The 24,162-nt window shown below is 42.4% G+C and overlaps 1 protein-coding gene across 1 annotated transcript in view; it reads right to left on the reverse strand.

Annotated features, from left to right (window-relative positions):
* The window catches only part of lrp1ab (low density lipoprotein receptor-related protein 1Ab), a 408,853-nt gene that overhangs the window by 218,716 nt on the left and 165,975 nt on the right, over positions 1–24,162 (reverse strand). The window lies entirely within an intron of this gene.

Genomic DNA, 24,162 nt, shown 5'->3' on the forward strand with positions numbered 1-24,162 from the left:
TGAGAGATTAAGGTGATATCTGAAGTCCCCCCCACACACACATACACAGAGAAAAAGACATGAAAAAGACACACCACACTCCACCCACATGCCCTACTGAGCGCAATGTCATTACTATGGCAACCAATGTGGATTACAGCTAATAACGCTTCCTACAGGGACACGCAAATCAGATCATGTTACTTACTTGGACAGTCAGATTTGAATCAACTATGCAATAAATCTGCTTTGAACTGGCAATCTGAATTTGAAATTGGGTTTGACCTTTCAAGGTCATCCAAGGTTCAAGATTATCTTACCAATAGAAAGGTGATATATAACTTCATGCTCGTGTTTAGTAGTAACTTCTGTATCTTCAGCCACTTCTTCATATTAGGCATTTTAAACATCAACATTATAATGGGCCAAAATTTGACTTTGGCCTAAAGTCTCGGCCCCACCGAATAATAAAGCCATGAATAATGAGCCACGTATGGATTTGCCAGAAATTTCAGTGATTATCTGAATAATGACCCATGTATAAATCTATCATGTATCCGCTACGAAGAGGCCTCTATATGCCTCTAAGTACCGTACATGTGCCAGGTATCAGCCTCTAATCAGCCATGACCGACCTGTCATTTGAGCCCTGTCCAGCCTCAAATGGCTAGTGTTGCTGTGTATGATCCAGGTAGCGCCATGTAACGCGACGTTGGTGCACGTTTAGGCATGGGTTTGGTCCAACCCTCCCACACTTGTTCCTTTAAAGTGTGGGTTTTCAATTCACAGCATCCATTCAAGATGTTGTCACATTTTTTAAACACAGTTCAAATAAAGACGCTCCTGTCACAGTCCAGCTGGTGTGACAATCCATGCATCAGGCTGCTGTTCACCTGTGTTATAGTCATTAAATGCAGAAGTTCTGCATGTGCACCCAGCTCTCTGTGACCAAAAAAAAAAAACCCAAAAAAAAAACAAAACCAAGACACCACACTGAGGTGGCCGCTTTAATTATATACACCTGCACCTGTGTTGATCACTTACACCCCCCCCCTTCCAAAAAAAAACAATCAACAAACACAGAACCCATCCATAACCAGACCAGCTAGAACTGAACCACGGTTCCTGGACAGTTGCCTCTGCACTTCTTCTCGCTGTCTTTATTTCTTCTGTGGCTTTACAGTCATTTTGACACCGTGATCCAACTTTTAACTTTGTGTTCGTCTGTCATTGTCAGCAAAATCGCTCTTTTGCATGCTCGCGTTCTGCGTAAATGCTTGTCTTGAGTGCGAGTCATTGTGCCAGTGCGCACACAGCAGAGCTCGTCTGATCCATTATAACAAGATGTTAAATCTATCATAAACATACTTTTACAGCTGCTTACTTGTATAAAGAAGGAATAAACTGTTTTACCAAGATATTATGAGAAAAACATTATAAATAATTACCTTTTAGGCTGTTCCAAATACCTTCTCCACCTCATGGAGCACACGGGAGAGAGAGGAAAAAAGCGTCCAGATGAAACAATCTTCTGTGATTCCAGAAGCGATTAGAGGTGTTTTCAACATTCAAACTATGACAGAAAATGATTAATCTGCTACAAAATAATTATTTTACATACAGTGTCCGGCGCACAAAGCAGGTGAGATTGTCACGATGAAGTGCGCGAGAGGGCGGAGCCAAAATAGCCTGTCCAAAATAGCCTGTTCTGTCCTTGTAGCTGCCAGCTGCTCGGATAATGGGCTTCTAATGGCCCAGTCACACAGCACTTAATGAAGGGTGACGAAGCCCTGACGAAGAAAAAAAAAACAATTCGTCAGAAAACGTTGACGAAGGAGCCGACGAATTCCAATCACCGAATATCCAACAAATCATGAGCGCGAAACGAACAAAGGATAAACGCTTTGAACGACAGCTGCAACCGAAGCTTCGACGCTTTGAATGACAGCTAAAAACAGCGATCACTCACCAGCCCGGTAGGTGGCGGTAAATGGTACCGTCCGCCATTGAATACGAATGAAGAAGAAGAAGACCGACTAAGGCCACGCCCACACAAAGGTGAAAAGTTTGAAACGTCCGTACATAGCTGATGAAACGTTATTAACGCTATATTTACTGTATGAAAACGTTTAGGTCGTCGAGGCATTGTTACGTATTCGTTAATTACTCGTTCAGCTGTCGTCATGTTCGTTCAACCGACGTGAACGAAGAGTGATCGAAAGGCTAACGTTACAAAAACTAACCAAACGATAACAAACCGTCACAAACGACGGCGAAACGAAATACGGACGAATTGAGGTTTTCGGTGGTGTTCGTTGAAGATTTTCGACAGTTTAAAAATTCTGACGAAGTGGCCGCTGCCAGAACGAAGCTGACGAGGGTTAAACGATTCAATTCAATTCAATTTTTTTTTTATATAGCGCCAAATCACAACAAACAGTTGCCCCAAGGCGCTTTATATTGTAAGGCAAGGCCATACAATAATTATGTAAAACCCCAACGGTCAAAACGACCCCCTGTGAGCAAGCACTTGGCTACAGTGGGAAGGAAAAACTCCCTTTTAACAGGAAGAAACCTCCAGCAGAACCAGGCTCAGGGAGGGGCAGTCTTCTGCTGGGACTGGTTGGGGCTGAGGGAGAGAACCAGGAAAAAGACATGCTGTGGAGGGGAGCAGAGATCGATCACTAATGATTAAATGCAGAGTGGTGCATACAGAGCAAAAAGAGAAAGAAACAGTGCATCATGGAAACCCCCCAGCAGTCTACGTCTATAGCAGCATAACTAAGGGATGGTTCAGGGTCACCTGATCCAGCCCTAACTATAAGCTTTAGCAAAAAGGAAAGTTTTAAGCCTAATCTTAAAAGTAGAGAGGGTGTCTGTCTCCCTGATCTGAATTGGGAGCTGGTTCCACAGGAGAGGAGCCTGAAAGCTGAAGGCTCTGCCTCCCATTCTACTCTTACAAACCCTAGGAACTACAAGTAAGCCTGCAGTCTGAGAGCGAAGCGCTCTATTGGGGTGATATGGTACTATGAGGTCCCTAAGATAAGATGGGACCTGATTATTCAAAACCTTATAAGTAAGAAGAAGAATTTTAAATTCTATTCTAGAATTAACAGGAAGCCAATGAAGAGAGGCCACTATGGGTGAGATATGCTCTCTCCTTCTAGTCCCCGTTAGTACTCTAGCTGCAGCATTTTGAATTAACTGAAGGCTTTTAAGGGAACTTTTAGGACAACCTGATAATAATGAATTACAATAGTCCAGCCTAGAGGAAATAAATGCATGAATTAGTTTTTCAGCATCACTGTGAGACAAGACCTTTCTAATTTTAGAGATATTGCGTAAATGCAAAAAAGCAGTCCTACATATTTGTTTAATATGCGCTTTGAATGACATATCCTGATCAAAAATGACTCGAAGATTTCTCACAGTATTACTAGAGGTCAGGGTAATGCCATCCAGAGTAAGGATCTGGTTAGACACCATGTTTCTAAGATTTGTGGGGCCAAGTACAATAACTTCAGTTTTATCTGAGTTTAAAAGCAGGAAATTAGAGGTCATCCATGTCTTTATGTCTGTAAGACAATCCTGCAGTTTAGCTAATTGGTGTGTGTCCTCTGGCTTCATGGATAGATAAAGCTGGGTATCGTCTGCGTAACAATGAAAATTTAAGCAATACCGTCTAATAATACTGCCTAAGGGAAGCATGTATAAAGTGAATAAGCACGATGCCAACGAAAGTCCAGATTTCTTGTTTCGTCAGGGCTTCGTCACCCTTCGTTAAGTGCCGTGTGACTGGGCCATAAAAGCTTCATCCTCACCACAAACATTCCTCTAAAATCCTCGTTAGCCGAATATTCTGCCTCTAAAGCCCCTTTCACACCAGGGCTGCTTCGAGTTGCTTCGTGTGGCGTCGTGTCTGCGTCAGGTGCGCACAGCAGGGGAGAGAGAGGAGGTGAGGACGCAGCCTGCAGGTTCTCTGCACAGAGAAATCAGAGTGCACAGTTTGGCTGCAGCCAGACTGTGAGCGAGTAGCTGCAGCAGCATTTTTTTTCTGTGTTCTTTTTGAGTGTTAGTTTTACTGCATTGAGTACACGGTATAAGAACAATCCTGCATGATTTATACTGCGGGAACAGTGGAACACAGCAGGAATCATAAATTGGCGTAGGGTAACGTTGTATCCTGAGGGTGTGGCTTCCAGTCACGTTGAGTACCGTCGCGTTGCTCTGACTTGCACTGAAACCGCACAGGACGCAAAAAAAAAATTAAACATGTTTAATATTTGGCGTCCGATTTGCTTTGTCCTTTGCGCCCCTCGCGCTGTTCCGACATTGAGCTACATCTTCTCGGTACTGGGTTGCTTCCACGTGACGCCACACGACGCAACTCAAAGTGGGCCTGGTGTGAAAGTGGCTTAAGAGCTTCTCAGAGCCACTATTCTCCAACATTTGTTGAATAACTGGACTTGTACCCACCCCCCCCCCCCCCCCCCCCAAAAAAAAATGCTACGTGGCTCATTATTCGTCGTTCATTATTCGGTGGGACCAGGGCTTAAGACCTTTACTTTCAAGCTTTTTTTTTCTCAAAATCCAATGACTTTGTCCTCGGTGTCTCTTATTCACTCCACCAAGTTTATTCTAAACTGGATTAAAACTCCTTGATATATTATGTTTAACCTCAGACAGACACATACGACAAAAAACAAGAGCTAAATCTGATCAATAATAAGAAGTCAGTACAGTGGTCACAGAGCCACAGACAATTAATTGTGTGTACATTAAAAAACAACAACAACAAAACACTTCAGTTTGACAGGTTCTCATTACAAAGAATACTGAACTATGAAGAAAGTACACGCACAGTGACACAAAATCTCCCTTGGAGCTTTAATGTGACATTTCCACAGCTGTCATCCTCAAACAAATGTGGAAAGCACCTGAAACCAGTCCAACCTTGTAAATGACAAAAGATTAATCAATTAACAAGCCCATTGCTGCTTATACATTTGAGTTATGTTCACAATGAGATGCCAATATTACTTGCTTGAATGGAAGGTGCTGTCCTGACCATCCAACCCAATCTCACGCCAGTGTGTGATGGCATCATGAAAAGTGATTAACTTGAACATACAGGGTGTCACTGATATTAACCTGCCTGCCTGTTGCACCTCCTCCGGTGCACTTGGGGTCAACTGCAGAATCTTCGACAGGCGCCATCTTTCACTGATGTTTTGCCCTCCTAGCCTTTTACAGTTTGTGATGCCATCATGAAATGTGCTACATTTTTTGTAATGTATCACAAAATTATTTTGTGATGTTATCATGAACTTTAGGGTGACACGGGGGGAGGGGGGCATGGTTAGTAAACTTGACTGCATCACAAAAATGTGACGCATTTCGTGATGGTATCACGAAAAAAGTGTTGAGACTGGGCTGGACCATCAGATTCAATTTGAGATTCAATACCTTTCTCAAGGACACCTTGAAACACAGGCAGGGGGTGCTCTCAGCAAACCCTCAATCACCCAATAAAACCAAAACTGTCAAAAAAAAAAAAAAAAAAACCTGGTTCCAACACTGACACGCCACAGACATAAAGAAATAAGCCGAACTGAATGTCATTTAACATGTCAAATGGGTACCGGCTGTGGCTGGGGAAGCATCCTGCGATGGACTACAACCCCTCTAGGGGGAGTCATAGACGCTCATCCGATTCACGCTACTGGCACAAAGTGTCTCAGGGCCTATACCAGACTTATTTCTTCTTCTACTAAAAAGCATTACTACTCAAATCATTTACAAAATGTTAAGACCCTGATAACAAAGCTGCATTTACCCCAGCATCCAACAAACACCTGGGAATGGTCACTGCACATATAGTAAGCAGCAGTGGGGAGCAGAGATGGGACCGGTGAAGGGCCCTCATTATATAAAGCCTGTAGCACTCTGAGCCACAATGGACCTTTTGTTGTGGCTCCACTGAAAAGAAGAGTCCCCCAGCAAACACTGTGGGCCATATCGAATCCATTTACTGAGCTTCACACTGTGCCAGACCACAGGCAGTTAAAGCACTACAGTACGCAGAAAAAAGTCCCATCGCCAACACTCAGACGCACTGCTAATGTTGAGGTAAGGATGGGCAACGTGACCAAAAGTAATACTGGAATAGTTGACAGCATTAACTTTACATCAATGTGATCCTATAAACTCTAAATTAAGCTACTGTCCAGTCACTTACTGTGTTAAATAAAATCCTACAAATTCAAAAAAATACTATCAAATGTATGATCTCCGAGAGAAAATACTGATGATTTTAGACTTACTTCCTCCTCTTTTCTAAACACATTTTGAAGGCTTGTGTACTAAAGCCCAAAATGACCAATCAATCAATGTTTTAAAAAACAACGACAATAAAATAACAGCTGCACATTCTTTTGCAGATCTGCTCCAAGAAACTGAAAGGATTTTATTCCAATGGTAAAAATCAGTTCCTTAATAAAACACCTCACAATCCCACAAAAACCAACATTTATGTTTGTTTTCCCGGGCTCTATCCCTTTTATCCAAATCTGCTCTGAAGGATAACAGAACATATGCAGCTTTTTTAGTCATTCTCACAAATATTGCCTCATTAGTGTATCCAGGAATGTCAGAGAGTTTGTCAGAACCCCCCCCCCCACCCCCACCAAAAAACTAAAAAACAAAAACACCCCTTTATCTGGAAGCACCCCAAATTGTCAAGGAATGTGTTTCGAGTCAGTCCCAAACTTCTCACCAATGTTATAAAAATCAGTTCTGTTTTTCAGCATTCCTGCTTTAATGGGCAGAAATAACCTCATTGGTAGAGATAAATAATATTGCTAAATAACACAAGGAAAAATGTTTTTTTGGAGGGAAAAGCTTGATGTCATCTTTGTAAGTTAGTAAAGAGAGAGTTTCTTAAGTGTAACCCTGCTGTAACCTCAAATAACAAAGGACAGGAAAACAGATATAGAAAATGTGAAGGAAGAACAAAAAAAAGACAAGGATTGAGGAACAGAGACTAAAAGAGAAGTAGGCGGGAGGGGGAACAAACACGGGTGAGAGAGGCAAATTAAGGCCAAACATCCCTCAAGGATATGGTGCGTTTAGTTTCACTGAAATAGCAGCATGTTTGAGGTTTGACCAGGGGTTAATGAACGAAACAAACAAATCACACAGTGACACAATGGAGACTTTCAGCCCTAAACAAGCATGCCAGAAGCTATTTAACTTACGAGTGCATGGATGGAAAGTGAACTGTCAATTTCACTAAACATGTTGAAAGGGCAGTAGGAAAAGCATATGAAAAAAGGATACAAAGCCAGTCTGTTTAAATTATTTATGTTTATTGGACCATGTTTTCTATAAGCTTGACCTCCAAACAAACTACTAGAAAAGCTAATCAATTCTAGATAGCGGGCCAAGTAATATTCAGTTTGCAGACTAACAATAAATGGTATCATCTTGTAAAAAGTAAAAGAACAGATAATAAGGATGAACTGATTTGTTTGTAGTGAACTTTGACGCATCAGATCAATCCCAAAAGTAACTTTGATTTGCAGATGTTATGTATCAGCAGGGAGAAACATGATGCCCGTGGGCAAATAAAAGCCAAAACATACAAGAACATACAAGAACCTTAATTGGAATAAGGAGGAACAGAAAATGAATGATTGATTGGATAGAGCGTGTAGCTGGGGATGGTGCCAAAACTTGTCACTGGTATTGCAAATTAGTGATGCCTAAGTCAAAACGCTATGAAACACTGAAAACGGCAAAAATTCAAACATGGTTACGGAGTGTACATGAAAATGAAGACATCATGTCCTGTGCTGCCACCCATTAAACAATGACACTTGCTGGGCCATTCATGAATTTGCATCCACATCAAATTATGAATTTCAAGTTTAAAGGCTAGTTATGCATAGTCTGCACACAAAAACAAAGGGTAAAGGGAGTACTAGAGTGAGAAGCAGCACTATGAGAGACAATGAGAAGCACAACGTGACAATAAGCAACAAAGACACACACACAGAGACACACACACAAAGGAAGCAAAGCAGTGCCTTTGGACTACACGAGTCAACATTTGTTTCCTTTGCAATCCTATGGTTGAACGTGCATAACTGGGTCATGTGAGCTGAGTGAGGTAGGGTTCGGGTCAACATCAAACAATGGTTACACAACACATCTATCACCATCAAATGATTTCCTAACTCTAACTCATCTGTCCAATAATGTGCTTGAAAGAGAAGCACACTGAAAGATAAACATGTAACACCACTTTGTTTCTACATTGCTCTGCCACAAAAGGAAAGCCACAAGTTAAGCGTACAAACAGTCTACTCCAGTGTGACACTTTATAGACATTCCTACCTTTGTGCTCACACCGTCTGGCGATGAGTCCACACATGCCTTTTACTTTCCCTGCAGCTGTCAGGAGTTTTCCCACAGAGCTCCATCATACTACCTGACTCCGACAAAAGTCACATTACTCAACACCATCTGATCATCTTGCATTAACTTTGATATAGTGTATTATCAATCTAATTATCAACCAAAACTCTTGAGAATACCCATCTCAGCTACATTTAGCAGATGACTGTCATAAGTTAAATAATCAGGTGCCACGACAATTTAGCAGCACCAATCTGTGAAATTGCGTTGTGATTATTTTCTTGGTGCATCCCATCACATACAACAGAAAATTCTGCATTGCTGAATAAATTGGCTACAGTGAGCAGTGCTGGCATGGTAAATGAGAGTTGAGGGAAATAATCATGTGTATATTAGGGTAATTGGGTGCCTGCTGCAGGAAGGCTCAGCATTTGGCAGTTGTTTGCAGGCACTGCAGTCAAAGGGGCAAAGTAGCTGTATGCAAATAGAAATAGGGTAGCACACTGAGTAATGAGCAAACACGAGCTGTCACCGTCCCAAACAGAGGCATCATGCTGCCCAGACCCTTAACTCTACACTACACACTGGGTTTACTGAGTTAACACACTCATAACATGCTGTTTTTTCTGCATAGAAGGAGGGCAAAGATGGGCAGTAATCCAAATCTTGTCATCCAAGACAACCCCGACTCAGTCAGGGCAGCAGCCACTGGAGAATAAAGATGGAAATGTGGCATTTCCACAGGCTGTATCAGCCTATGAGCGATTCTCATCCCGCAGTCACTGAGACATGAAGGACACAGACAAACCAGGCCAGCGAATGCATAAACAACAGTATCAGCATTCAAGATTCCCTTTAAGATGGAGCTTTAAAAAGTACAGTCATGACCCCATTTTGTTCTCCCCTATCAATCCGACGCATCTGAAGAGAGCAGGTCAAAGCTCTTGCCCAAAGAAACTAAATGACCAACTAAAGCACTAATACAAGACTCAATACAAGACAACTTTCACCAATACAACTAACCAACCAAACAAATGTCACGACTGTCCATACAGGCTGCATTAAATGACAAAGGAATGTTGACTGAAAACCTTGAGATCCACTGTGTGGACATGAAAAGCTGTTTCCTCTGATATGTAAATACTACGGGTGTAGAAATTCACCAGTGCAAATTAAAATAAGCAAGATGACTACATAGATTCATCGACCCCTGGATTGATCTAAATGCACTATATTGGTCCAGTTTTCAAACTCTTGGAAATGTTCAAAGGTCAGCACAAGGCTGTTTAGGTACTTGTTAAATGTTAAGTTTTACTTCTGTGCTGCTGCACATATATATAAATGGACTGCATTTATATAGTGCTTTTCTATCTGCATCAGACGCTCAAAGCGCTTTACAAATAATTCCTCACATTCACCCCGATGTGAGGGTGTTGCCATACAAGGCGCTCGCTACACACCGGGAGCAATAGGGGATTAAAGACCTTGCCCAAGGGCCCTTAGCGATTTTCCAGTCAGGCTGGGATTTGAACCAAGGATCTTCTGGTCTCAAGCCCAACACCTTAACCACTAGACCATCAAAGAAAGGTGATGTTTTGGGGGGGTCTTTTTCAAGAGTCAAATAAGTAAGTCCATCCTCCGGGGAGGATCCTCCACAAACAGAAATGCACCACCCACCTCTCTAACATGATAACTATTAATGTCATCTTCAGTCACACAGAATTTAAGTAGCGGCTGAAACTGTTGCCAAATTATTACAGAACTACATACATAGGTGCGTGAGCATGGTGGGTCCTCAGTGCAGGGGCTATTCCACAGAGCACCGTTCCTTCCCATTTCATTCCGAATATCAAATCGAGGCACGTCCTGAAGCATCACAATAACTTTTTGATCCATGTTTGCCAATCTCGAACAAACTTGGTATACATAGTAGTAGTTACAGCCATCTTCAGCACCAGTTTTGAAATTGAGGTGAAATTTTTGAGCTGTTCAAAAATTTCAGCCCGATTTACCAAATCATCGCTAGTGTGAGGTAACTTCCAGGTGTTCATAGTCTTAACTAGGGGTGGGTATTGATAAGATTTTATTGATATAGATGGCATTATCAATTCCGCTTATCGACCCGATTATTTATCAATTCCGTTATTAATACCTCTTTTGAATTTTCTGTGTACTAAAAGTAGGCATTACAGATTTTCAATGTCAACAACATTTCATTGAGTAAATAAATATGATATTGGTCACTGGATCCTTGATCTCTGGACATAAATAAAAATAAATAAAATCTGTAAATGGTCACTGGATCGTTGATCTCTGGACATCAATAAGCAAAAAGGCTATTGATGTCGGTGGATCTAATCATTTCTTATCGATGATGACCATGATAAACTGGTTTTTGATACCCAACCCTAGTGTTAACAGCTACAAGCATGTTTAAATTACTTTAAATGGGTTATTGCAAGTGAGTACAGCTTGAAACATGTTTGCTCCATAGGGGTAAAAATTTGAAGCAGAAGCAGTGTTTGTTGCCGCTCTGACTGAGGACGCAGCACCTTACTTTATAAGCACTTTATAAGACAGCCTGTTCGGAGGCAAGCTGGAGTAAGCCATTTCATCCTGTTTCTGCACTTTTTTTTGGATCATGGGCGATCATAATAGAACGGTGCCCTGTGGAACAGTAGTATAACAAGGGCAATTATGAGGCTGCTCCTGTAAACCAGGGGTGCCCAAGCTTTTGGCTTGCAAGCTACTTTTAAAATGACCAAGTCAAAATGATCTACCTATATTACAAATGCTAAACATATATTGGCTCATCACTTAAAGTTAGTGAGCTTAGCAAAACGTAGTCCCAGAGTAACACTGACTTAACATTTTAGTTGTTAAAATTATTATTATTATTATTATTATTATATGTAGTATTACTGGAACTTAGGAGTATGAATTTAATAATATGAAAAGTGTCTTCAAAAGTGGACTTTTAATCTCAAGATGTTGTGGGGGGCGCTCCCCTTCTGTCTGGATTCACCCCTGGTTTGCCGTCTGAGCAGGAAGAAAGGATAATGTGTGTATTTATGCAGAACGTACAACTTCATTGACGGGTAAGAAGATTTTATCAGCGCTGTTTATGTCATGCCATCCTCAGAAAGAGACTTTAGGTATGTTGGGGGGGTAGCCTTAGTATTTGTTGTTAACGTGTCACAGGTTTTCAGCTGCTTTTAGTTTAACCACAGCGAGGATACTCACAAAGCAGGACAGAGTTTTAAAGAAAAGAAAAGTGTAAAAATGCCTCTGTAAAGCTCAGCGCAGGTGTACTGTTGTCACCACGCTTTGAGACACACCGAGACAACGACAACTCGGAGCTGCAAAAAAACAGCAGATGAACAGCCCACAGCAAAAAACGCTACAAGTGGCGAAGTGGGCTGTTCGGCCGAACTCGCGACCCCCTGGCTACAGGCCAGTTTTAATGCCACGCAATCTAGCCACACCATCTTTGCGATCAACTGGTTGATCGAGATCGACGTATTGAGCACCCCTGCTGTAAACGCTCAAAACACCTGAGAAGTAGATCAAGATCTGGCTGGACCTTTTGACATGTTTCACTGACGTGTAGGGTTGCCAACCGTCCCTTGAAAAACGGAATCGTCCCTTATTTGGAAATAAAAGTGTGCGTTCCGTATTGACCTGAAACGGGATGCAGTTTGTCCCGTTTTTCTGTTAGAATCAAAAAGTCTGTAAAATGTCATTGGAATTGACTGGCGCTTTATATGGAAACTTACGGTAAATTTGATCCCAGCCTCTCTCCTGCTCTTCACCAATGAGCTGACAGACACGAGTTGACGATACAGAATCACTCTTATCTCATTGGTCGAGGGACATCTGCTCGCAAGAAGATCCCGGACGAGAATCATGAGCCGACGACAGTCGTCGGACGACCATAGCAGCATGGCTGATACCGACACAGACACCGACACTGGTATTGCAGATACGCCTACGAACAGCAATGTCTGTAACGTCGTTACTCCTCTGTTGTGGCTGGCGTGCCTGGCTGGCTTTTGTGTCTTTTGTTTCTGTCTTTTGGTTTTCCTCCCAGGTGGTGTGCATTTGGGACTGAGTGGCTGTGTAGCTGAGTTTATCAGGACCTCACCCTGATCACCTGAGGCTGATCACCTGCGGCTCGTCAGGACTCACAGCTGTGGTGCATCTACATGGATTGGAACATGGTGGCATTTAAGACTGGAGTACACAGTGTGTATTTGCCAGAGACTCAACTTTATGACCAGACGGGTGAGATCGTCGTCTCGAGAGCCATCTCATCATCAGTGGATGCAGAGAACGTCCAGGTTTGATGCATGGTCTGTGAAAGAGGAGGGGGTGAGGTCTCACGCTCGTCAGCACACTTCCTGAGGTACGTTAGATTTTGTGACTAACATTTATACAGTCAGTAAATGTGGTGTCCCTCACACCTTATTATATTGAGCTGTATGTTGGTCGTTTAAATCAGCTTCCACTGCAGTGGAGTTTTGTGAACAGGGTGTTCTATGCCTGCAGGGTGGGAAGCTGATTTGCAATTAAGCCAGGAAGTGTTTGCTGTTTGTACACCTTTTAGTGGTCTCTCTGTGTGTTGAGTGTGGACTCACATAATGATTTCTTCTTTCACAGACTCGGTTTGTCGCGGCCACCTGGGGGGGTGTCGGCGGGGTCCTTGGGTCCGAACTGGTTCTGGCTCCGGACCGTTTTGTGCTGCTGGGAGCACACCGCAAATCCGCCACGCCAGACCGCACACTTATTTGTTTGTATTTTTTCACATCACTGTTATGTTTATTAAACTCTGTTATCCTTTGTACCGTGCTCTGCTTATTTTATACTGGGTCCTTCAAACGCTGGTCGGTTCTCCGGGCTGCGTCCGACACATAACATCCTCCTCGAAAAAACAAAACAAAAAAGAAAGCAAAAATACATGGGCAAATGGGAAAAGGTGCGAGACAACAGCTATAAGTATTGTAAGTATTGTTTACTTTTTCAGACTTTTACTGTTACATTGTTTTGGATTATATTTTTTTTGTTAATTTATACACTTTTATAACAATAACACGACAGAGAAAGATTTATTTTTAAAGACATTTTTTATATACTTTGAAGCAGGACAGGATGCTCATATTGAAATTGTAAGTGAAAATTTATTTTGCACTAAAAATAAATTGCTAAATAATAATTTGTTTTCCGCATGTTCATATCATAACATATGCATGTGTGCATCTACTTAAATTCAGGATCAAGTCAATAGTCAAATGGTTAAAAATCGTTTCACACACACGCTGGGAAGGGTGAAGGCAATGGTCAGTTGTCCGGTCAATGGAAATAGAGACTGGAATGGACGTCACGTGACTAGCAGCGTGCCGCACGGCGGCCATTACTGAGGGTGGAGAGAGACCTTGATCCTGTTAAACAGAAGTGATATGTGGAGAAAAAAGGCAGCCAGTGCTTCACCATCAACTGCACGAACCACAAAAACAAATTCTCCAATACTAAAATGAACTGTACAAGAGCCTTAATGTAATTATGTAAAACAAATGTCTATTTTAAAGTCGTTATGCCGCAATTTAATGTCAATATACTGAGACTATAACTCAACGCCATAAGTTCTTTTCATTAAGCTGCGTTCACATGCGGAAACAAAAATGTTTAAATATATTTATGTCTATATATATACTTGCAGCTGTTGTTTAATATGATATGCACATGGTGGTCACAGGAGGCATTTAAATTTTAACAGTGTGGTTGGAGGGGATGGAGGAGGTACTTTTTACCCTGACTGAGGGTCAAAAGTCATAAATTCTGAATGGCTTTATATCTACTTGTAATAAAATGTTAGTAAAAATCATATATATGTTGTTGTCATTAAAACACTAGCAGTAATATTACAGTGGAAAAAGCAGCAAGGTAAATGAGCACAATGGCAAGGCATACTTCAGATTTATATTTTAATACATAAGGATTTTTTTATCCAGACATGTATGGGTTCGTTAGACCTTTTAATTAGCATGAATACAACTTACAAGGCTTCATTTATAAAAATCCATCGAGAATTATGATTACAGGAAAAAAAGAAATCACAGTAAATGAACAGAATGGAATATTTTCCACAAATTTGCACACTTTACATAAAACATTTTTTTCTACCTAGACATGTATGGGTCCATTAGAAAGAGCAATGAAATGGCTTTAAAACAAGCCTACTTTTATTAAAATCTGTTAACAAATAGCGACAACAGAGCGAGAAAAGCAGCACGGTTTGTTGTAATTTCCCCAAATTTCTGCATTTTACATAAAAGTTTTTTTTTTTTAACCCACACATGCATAGGTGCATTGGAAAGAGCTTTCAAAGGGCTTTGAAACAAGCCTACATTTATTAAAATCCATTAAGAAATAGTGACGCTAGTGCAAAAAAAGCGGTCAGTTTATTATTGATGAGCTGCACATTTCACCCTTAGTAATGGCGCCTTCCTGTCCTGAGTGACGCTAATAGATAGAGGCGTGCATGTCCATTCCAGTCTATATTTCCATGGGCCGGTCAGCCCTGCCAGTGAGGTGTCCCTTATTTATTTTTCAGAGAGTTGGCAACCCTACTGACGTGCCATCATCTCTGCTGCAGAACAGGCATGACTAGTACAAAAAAAAAAAAAGCAAAAGTCCAAACATAAATAAATACGAGGGCTGTCCATAAAGTATAGGTCCTTTTATTTTTTTCAAAAACTATATGGATTTCATTCATATGTTTTTACGTCAGACATGCTTGAATCCTCGTGCGCATGCGTGAGTTTTTCCACGCCTGTCGGTGATGTCATTCGCCTGTGAGCACTCCTTGTGGGAGGAGTTGTCCAGCCCCTCGTCGGAATTCCTTTGTTTGAGAAGTTGCTGAGAGACTGGCGCTTTGTTTGATCAAAAGTTTTTCTAAACCTGTGAGACACATCGAAGTGGACACGGTTCGAAAAATTAAGCTGGTTTTCGGTGAAAATTTTAACGGCTGATGAGAGATTTTGAGGTGATACTGTCGCTTTAAGGACTTCCCACGGAGCGAGATGTCGTGCAGCACTCCCAGGCGCCGTTGTCAGCCTGTTTCAAGCTGAAAACCACATTTCAGGCTCTATTGATCCAGGACGTCGTGAGAGAACAGAGAAGTTTCAGAAGAAGTCGGTTTCAGCATTTTATCTGGATATTCCACTGTTAAAGGAGATTTTTTTAATGAAAGACGTGCGGGCCGGATTGCAGCGTCGGCTCGCAGCCGCCGCGACGCTCCGCCACAGGAAAAACACCTCCGTTGGAAGCCTTAAGGACAAGTTGGAACATGTCCAGCTGTTAAACAATTTCTCATATACTCACTCCACTGAAAGCCATCAAAAGCCGCCTGGATTTTACAAATGGTTATCAACACGGAGGTGTTTTTCCTGTGCCGCCGCACCGCGCCGGCTGCGTCCCGACGCGCGGACCCGTCCGCACGGACCCGTCCGCACGGACCCGTCCGCACGGACCCGTCCGCACGTCTTTCATTAAAAAAAATCTCCTTTAACAGTGGAATACCCAGATAAAATGCTGAAACCGACTTCTTCTGAAACTTCTCTGTTCTGTCACGATGTCCTCGATCAATAGAGCCTGAAATGTGGAGGTTTTCAGCTTGAAACAGGCTGACGATGGCACCTGGGACCGCTGCACGACGTCTCGCTCTGTGGGAAGTCCTTAAAGCGATAGTATCACCTCAAAATCTCTCATCAGCCGTTAAAATTTTCACCGAAAACCAGCTTAATTTTTCGAACCGTGTCCACTTCGATGTCTCACAGGTTTAGAAAAAATTTTGATCAAACAAAGCACCAGTCTCTCAGCAACTTCTCAGACAAAGGAATTCCGACGAGGGGCTGGACGACTCCTCCCACAAGGAGTGCTCACAGGCGAATGACATCACCGACAGGCGTGGAAAAACTCACGCATGCGCACGAGGGTTCAAGCATGTCTGACATAAAAACATATGAATGAAATCCATATAGTTTTTGAAAAAAATAAAAAGGACCTATACTTTATGGACTGCCCTCGTAAATAAAAGCACTTGAATTCCAGCACATAGAAATTAATCTTCTGATTCTGAGTCTTAAAAAAAAAAGAAGAGAGAGAGAGAAAAAAAAGCTGGTTTCTTCTTCTGGGGTTCTTCTGTGCTGCACTTTCTGTTACTGTATGTGGTGTTGCCCCCAGTGGAATGCAAAAGGAGAGCAGATGCAGAGACAACGTACTACAGCACAGTAAAGACCTGAAGAAGATCCCTAGTTTTTTATGAAATATGTATTTGAAGGTAAGCAATGTCACTTTTGTTCACACTTATTATAATTTATTATCAAAAATAAATGTCTACATTAAACAAAGAACGATGGAAAATGGGCACAATTCATGGTAATTTTCCAGGACAAAAACAATTTTCATTAAACAATCATAAGGAAAATATAAGCTTTAAGTGATGCCTCTAGTGCTTTTCTGAAAAAATTAAAATGTACAAAATTATTTAAATTGATTGCTTTTGCTGCAAGCAACCTAAAAATACGAGGTCTGTTAGAAAAGTATCAGACCTTTTTATTTTTTGCAAAAACTATATGGATTTGAATCATGTGCGCTTGCATCAGCCAAGCTTGAACCTTCGTGCGCATGCGTGAGTTTTTTCACGCCTGTCGGTTGCGTCATTCGCCTGTGGGCAGGCTTTGAGTGAGCACTGGTCCACCCCTCTCGTCAGATTTTCTTTGTCAGGAAAATGTCTGAAGGGCTGGAGCAGCGCTGCATCACATTTTTCAAGAAACTGTGTGAGACAGCCAGGAGCAAACCATTCGGAAAATTCAGATGGCTTTCGGTAAAAATCCTATGGGCATGACACAGATTAAGGAGCATTACAACCGGAATAAAGACGTCCCACAGCGGCTGAGGGCGCGTCGTGCTTCTAGCGGCCATCGACAGGCTGAAATGACCAGATCATTTCCAAAGTGAAGGCTGTGTTGATCCGGGACGTCGTGTGACTACCAGAGAAATGGCAGAAAAGGTGGACATCAGCCATTTTTCGTCAGATTCCACTGTTATAGGAGAGTTTGTAATGAAAGATGTGCGGAGGCATTCGCGCGTCGGGACGAAGCTGCAATGGTGTTAGGACTTCCACCATTCAGAAGATTCAGACGGCTTTCGGTGGCTTTTTAGTCGAGTGAGTATCCGGGAAATTGTGGAGCGCTGGGCATGTCACAACATGTCCCGTGAGACTTCCAACACGGACTTGCTTTTGTTCTCCGCCATTGCGGCTGCGTCCCGACGCGCGAATGCCTCCGCACGTCTTTCATTACAAAATCTCATGTAACAGTGGAATCTGACGAAAAATGGCTGATGTCCACCTTTTCTGCCATTTCTCTGTTAGTCACACGATGTCCCGGATCAACACAGCCTTCACTTTGGAAATGATCTGGTCATTTCAGCCTGTCGATGGCCACTCGAAGCGCGGCGTGCCCTCAACCGCTGTGGGCCGTCTTTAATCCAGTTGTAATGCTCCTTAATCTGTGTGATGCCCATAGGATTTTCACCGAAAGCCATCTGAATTTTCCGAATGGTGTCCACCTGGCTGTCTCACACAGTTTCTTGAAAAATTTGATGCAGCGCTGCTCCAGCCGTTCAGACATTTTCCTGACAATGAAAATCCGACGAGAGGGGTGGACCAGTGCTCACTCAAAACCTGCCCACAGGCGAATGACGCAACCGACAGGCGTGAAAAAACTCACGCATGCGCATGAAGGTTCAAGCTTGGCTGATGCAAACGCACATGATTCAAATCCATATAGTTTTTGCAAAAGATAAAAGGGTACGATACTTTCCTAACAGACCTCGTATGACTCAAAGGTCATAAGAAATACTGATTCAGATGCTTACCACCTTAGTGGCAGCAGTATTGAAAAGAAATAAATACTTAATTAAAAATCTAAAAACAAGAATTTTAATCAAGTCTGATTTTAAAGGCACACGTTCAACTGTAAAAAGGTACAAACTGAAATTGCACATGTTCAAAATGTGACATTCAAATTGCTAAACATAAAATGACTAAAATTTAGATTTAAAAATATCTACTGAAAAATATTTCATTAGAGGGCTAGTAGAATGATGCACCAGGAGCCACCATGGGAAAGCCACCATATTAGATTCAAACAAAACTACACCGACATTAAAACACCATCATTCAGTACTGATATTCTCTCATATTAGACCTAAATGCTATATACGTACCTGTGCTTTGTGACTACTGCATTTAAGAAAATTAACAATCCTTTGATGGTGAGTTCAACCAAGCGAGAAATGTTAGATGATCACAAGCAAATCACAACCACCACGTCCCACCAGTGTGTCCTCTGCATTACCTGTGTCAATTTAACTGCATTCTCCACTTGCTTGATGAGCCTGTGCTCCTCAGAAAAGGAGGATGCTGTCCCTAACAAGCTAATCAGCACCATCTTACTGGTTTGTCTGTAGTGCTTTCGACTTGCTGCTACCATGTGAAGTGACGTCACAGCAGAAATTGATGTAGGGACTATTTGAACCAATTCTAGTGACTACTGGTAATGGAATACGTACCAAGTGGATCAAATTTTCAAAAGGTGGGAAAACTATCCTCTTCACAACGTTTGTATTAAAAAAATGTTACCTCTCTGGGAACCATCACCTTATCGTGTTGGAAAGGTTTGTGTGTCCCTATGAACCTGAGAGCTGTGTTGTCTGGAGCCTTCATGCTCCTGGTAGGGTTTCCCATGGCAAATTGGTCTCAGGCAAGGGGTCAGACTAAGAATGGTACACAAAAGACCATGAACAAACGAGGCAGAGGAAACATGACCTGGCCCGGAGGAAGCCCAGGGCCCACGTCGGGAGCCAGGCATGGATGGAGGGCCCATCAGCGAGCTTGTTTCAGCCCAAAAAGGCAACATGGACTTTCCATCTTCACCCTGTGGGCTCACCACCCACTAGGGGAACCGCTGGGGTTTGGACCTCGACGGACCAGACCCTGGCAGCAGAAGCTAGCTCTGGGGGTGTGGAACATCAGCTCGCTGTGGAGGAAGGAGACAGAGATGGTACAGGAGGTGGCCACCAGTTAGAGCGGGTGGGCTTTCGACTCCACACACAACCTCCGCTCTGGAACCTTATTCTTCTCTGGGCCAGAGTGTGAGATGCTGAGATGGTGTGGGGATATTCACAAACCCCTGCCTGAGCACCACTGGGCTGGAGTTTACCCCAGTAGACGAGAGGTTCGCCTCCCTGTGCCTTCAGGTTGCGGGGGGAAAATTCTGACTGTTGTTTGTGTGTATGCACTGAACAGGAGTTCGGCGTATTCAGCCTTGTTGGAGTCGCTGGTAGGAGTACTGTATGGGGCTCCAGTGGGGAAATTGATTGCTCTGCTGGGAAACTTGATGTGGGCAATGACAGAGACTCCTGGAGAGGCATGACTGGGATCTGAACCGCTCGGGTTCAGATCCCAGTCACCAGTCAGAGCAGTTCACCCTGATCTAAACCCGAGCGGATGTTTGTCATTGGACTTCTGTGCTAGTCATGGACTGTCTGTAATGAACACCATGTTTGAACACAGGGATGTTCACAAGTGTACATGGTACCAGAGCACCCTAGACTGAAGTTCGATGATCGATTTTGTGATTGTATCATCTGATCTGAGGCCGCATGTTCTGGACACTTGGGTGAAGAGAGGGGCAGAGGTGTCAACTGATCACCATCTGGTAGTGAGTTGAATCAGCGGATGGAGGAGGACTTTGGACAGACCTGGTAAGCCCAAATGGATAGTGAACTGGGAACGTCTGAAGAAGCCCACTGTCTGAGAGATTTTCAACTCACACCTCTGGTGGAGTTTTTCTGGCATCCCTGTGGAGGTTGGGGGCATTGAACCAGAAAGGGCAATATTCAAAGCTTCCATTTCTGAAGCTGCAGCAGGGAGCTGTGAACTGAAGGTCTTAGGTGCCTCAAGGAGCGGTAACCCTCAAACACTGTGGTGCATACCGGTGGTCAGGTAAGCCGTCCAACTGAAGAAGGAGTCTCGGAGGACTCAGGAAGCAGTTGCAAGGTACTGACAGGTCCGTAGGGCAGCAGCCTCTGTCGTGGGGAAGGCAAAGTAGTGGGTGTGGGAGGAGTTCGGAGTAACCATGAAGAAGGACTGGACCAGGTCTGCACCAAGGTGCCACACGGCACCTTGGGGGAGGAAAATGGGAAACCATCCAAGCTGTATACAGTAAGGCTGGGACCTCAACTGAAGAGGTAATGGGGCGCTGGAAGGAGCACTTTGAGGACCTCCTGCATCAGAGTGGAGTGCCCTATGTAGAAGAGTTAGAACCGGAAGCTGGTGATGGGGGATCACTGTCAATTTCCCTGGTGGAAGTCACTGAGGTAGCCAAACAACTCTGCAGTTGTTGAGATCCATCAGAAATGCTAAAGGCTCTGGGTGAGGAGGGACTGCCGTGGATAAGACGTCTCTTCTACATTGCATGGAGGTCTGGGATAGTGCCAAAGGAGAGGCAAATTGGGGTGTTGGTCCCCATATTTAAAAAAGTGTGTGCCAACTACAGGGGTCTCACACTACTCAGCCTCCCTGGTAAAGCCTACTCTAGGGTGTTGGAAAGGAGGGTTTGGCCGATAGTCAAAATTTAGATTGAAAAGGAAGAATCAATCAATCAATCAACTTTTTTTCTTGTATAGCGCCAAATCACAACAAACAGTTGCCCCAAGGCGCTCCACATTGCAAGGCAAGGCCATACAATAATTATGAAACACAGTCTACGTCTAAAGCAACATAACCAAGGGATGGTCCAGGGTCACCCGATCCAGCCCTAACTATAAGCCTTAGCGAAAAGGAAAGTTTTAAGCCTAATCTTAAAAGTAGAGAGGGTATCTGTCTCCCTGATCTGAATTGGGAGCTGGTTCCACAGGAGAGGAGCCTGAAAGCTGAAGGCTCTGCCTCCCATTCTACTCTTACAAACCCTAGGAACTACAAGTAAGCCCGCAGTCTGAGAGCGAAGCGCTCTAATGGGGTAATATGGTACTATGAGGTCCCTAAGATAAGATGGGACCTGATTATTCAAAACCTTATAAGTAAGAAGAAGAATTTTAAATTCTATTCTAGCATTAACAGGAAGCCAATGAAGGGAGGCCAACACGGGTGAGATATGCTCTCTCCTGCTAGTCCCCGTCAGTACTCTAGCTGCAGCATTCTGAACCAACTGAAGGCTTTTTAGGGAACTTTTAGGACAACCTGATAATAATGAATTACAATAGTCCAGCCTAGAGGAAACAAATGCATGAATTAGTTTTTCAGCATCACTCTGAGACAAGACCTTTCTGATTTTAGAGATATTGCGTAAATGCAAAAAGGCAGTCCTACATATTTGTTTAATATGCGCTTTGAATGACATATCCTGATCAAAAATAACTCCAAGATTTCTCACAGTATTACTAGAGATCAGGGAAATGCCATCCAGAGTAACGATCTGGTTAGACACCATGCTTCTAAGATTTGTGGGGCCAAGTACAATAACTTCAGTTTTATCTGAGTTTAAAAGCAGGAAATTAGAGGTCATCCATGTCTTTATGTCTGTAAGACAATCCTGCAGTTTAGCTAATTGGTGCGTATCCTCTGGCTTCATGGATAGATAAAGCTGGGTATCATCTGCGTAACAATGAAAATTTAAGCAATACCGTCTAATAATACTGCCCAAGGGAAGCATGTATAAAGTGAATAAAATTGGTCCTAGCACAGAACCTTGTGGAACTCCATAATTAACTTTAGTCTGTGAAGAAGATTCCCCATTTACATGAACAAACTGTAATCTATTAGACAAATATGATTCAAACCACCGCAGCGCAATGCCTTTAATACCTATGACATGCTCTAATCTCTGTAATAAAATTTTATGGTCAACAGTATCAAAAGCAGCACTGAGGTCCAACAGAACAAGCACAGAGATAAGTCCACTGTCCGAAGCCATAAGAAGATCATTTGTAACCTTCACTAATGCTGTTTCTGTACTATGATGAATTCTAAAACCTGACTGAAACTCTTCAAATAGACCATTCCTCTGCAGGTGATCAGTTAGCTGTTTTACAACTACCCTCTCAAGAATCTTTGAGAGAAAAGGAAGGTTGGAGATTGGCCTATAATTAGCTAAGATAGCTGGGTCAAGTGATGGCTTTTTAAGTAATGGTTTAATTACTGCCACCTTAAAGGCCTGTGGTACATAACCAACTAACAAAGATAGATTGATCATATTTAAGATTGAAGCATTAAATAATGGTAGGACTTCCTTGAGCAGCCTGACAGGAATGGGGTCTAATAAGCATGTTGATGGTTTGGATGAAGTAACTAATGAAAATAACTCAGACAGAACAATCGGAGAGAAAGAGTCTAACCAAATACCGGCATCACTGAAAGCAGCCAAAGATAACGATACATCTTTGGGATGGTTATGAGTAATTTTTTCTCTAATAGTCAAAATTTTGTTAGCAAAGAAAGTCATGAAGTCATTACTAGTTAAAGTTAATGGAATACTCAGCTCAATAGAGCTCTGACTCTTTGTCAGCCTGGCTACAGTGCTGAAAAGAAACCTGGGGTTGTTCTTATTTTCTTCAATTAGTGATGAGTAGAAAGATGTCCTAGCTTCACGAAGGGCTTTCTTATAGAGCAACAAACTCTTTTTCCAGGCTAAGTGAAGATCTTCTAAATTAGTGAGACGCCATTTCCTCTCCAACTTACGGGTTATCTGCTTTAAGCTACGAGTTTGTGAGTTATACCACGGAGTCAGACACTTCTGATTTAAAGCTCTCTTTTTCAGAGGAGCTACAGCATCCAAAGTTGTCTTCAATGAGGATGTAAAACTATTGACAAGATACTCTAACTCCCTTACAGAGTTTAGGTAGCTACTCTGCTCTGTGTTGGTATATGACATTAGAGAACATAAAGAAGGAATCATATCCTTAAACCTAGTTACAGCGCTTCTGAAAGACTTCTAGTGTAATGAAACTTATTCCCCACTGCAGGGTAGTCCATCAGGGTAAATGTAAATGTTATTAAAAAATGATCAGACAAAAGGGAGTTTTCAGGGAATACTGTTAAGTCTTCTATTTCCATACCATAAGTCAGAACAAGATCTAAAATATGATTAAAGTGGTGGGTGGACTCATTTACTTTTTGAGCAAAGCCGATAGAGTCTAATAATAGATTAAATGCAGTGTTGAGGCTGTCATTCTCAGCATCTGTGTGGATGTTAAAATCGCCCACTATAATTATCTTATCTGAGCTAAGCACTAAGTCAGACAAAAGGTCTGAAAATTCACAGAGAAACTCACAGTAACGACCAGGTGGACGATAGATAATAACAAATAAAACTGGTTTTTGGGACTTCCAATTTGGATGGACAAGACTAAGATACAAGCTTTCAAATGAATTAAAGCTCTGTCTAGGTTTTTGATTAATTAATAAGCTGGAATGGAAGATTGCTGCTAATCCTCCACCCCGGCCCGTGCTACGAGCATTCTGACAGTTAGTGTGACTCGGGGGTGTTGACTCATTTAAACTAACATATTCATCCTGCTGTAACCAAGTTTCTGTTAGGCAGAATAAATCAATACGTTGATCAATTATTATATCATTTACCAACAGGGACTTAGAAGAAAGAGACCTAATGTTTAATAGACCACATTTAACTGTTTTAGTCT

Source organism: Thalassophryne amazonica, chromosome 6 (genome assembly GCF_902500255.1).
Source record: "Thalassophryne amazonica chromosome 6, fThaAma1.1, whole genome shotgun sequence".
In the NCBI taxonomy this organism is placed as follows: domain Eukaryota; kingdom Metazoa; phylum Chordata; class Actinopteri; order Batrachoidiformes; family Batrachoididae; genus Thalassophryne; species Thalassophryne amazonica.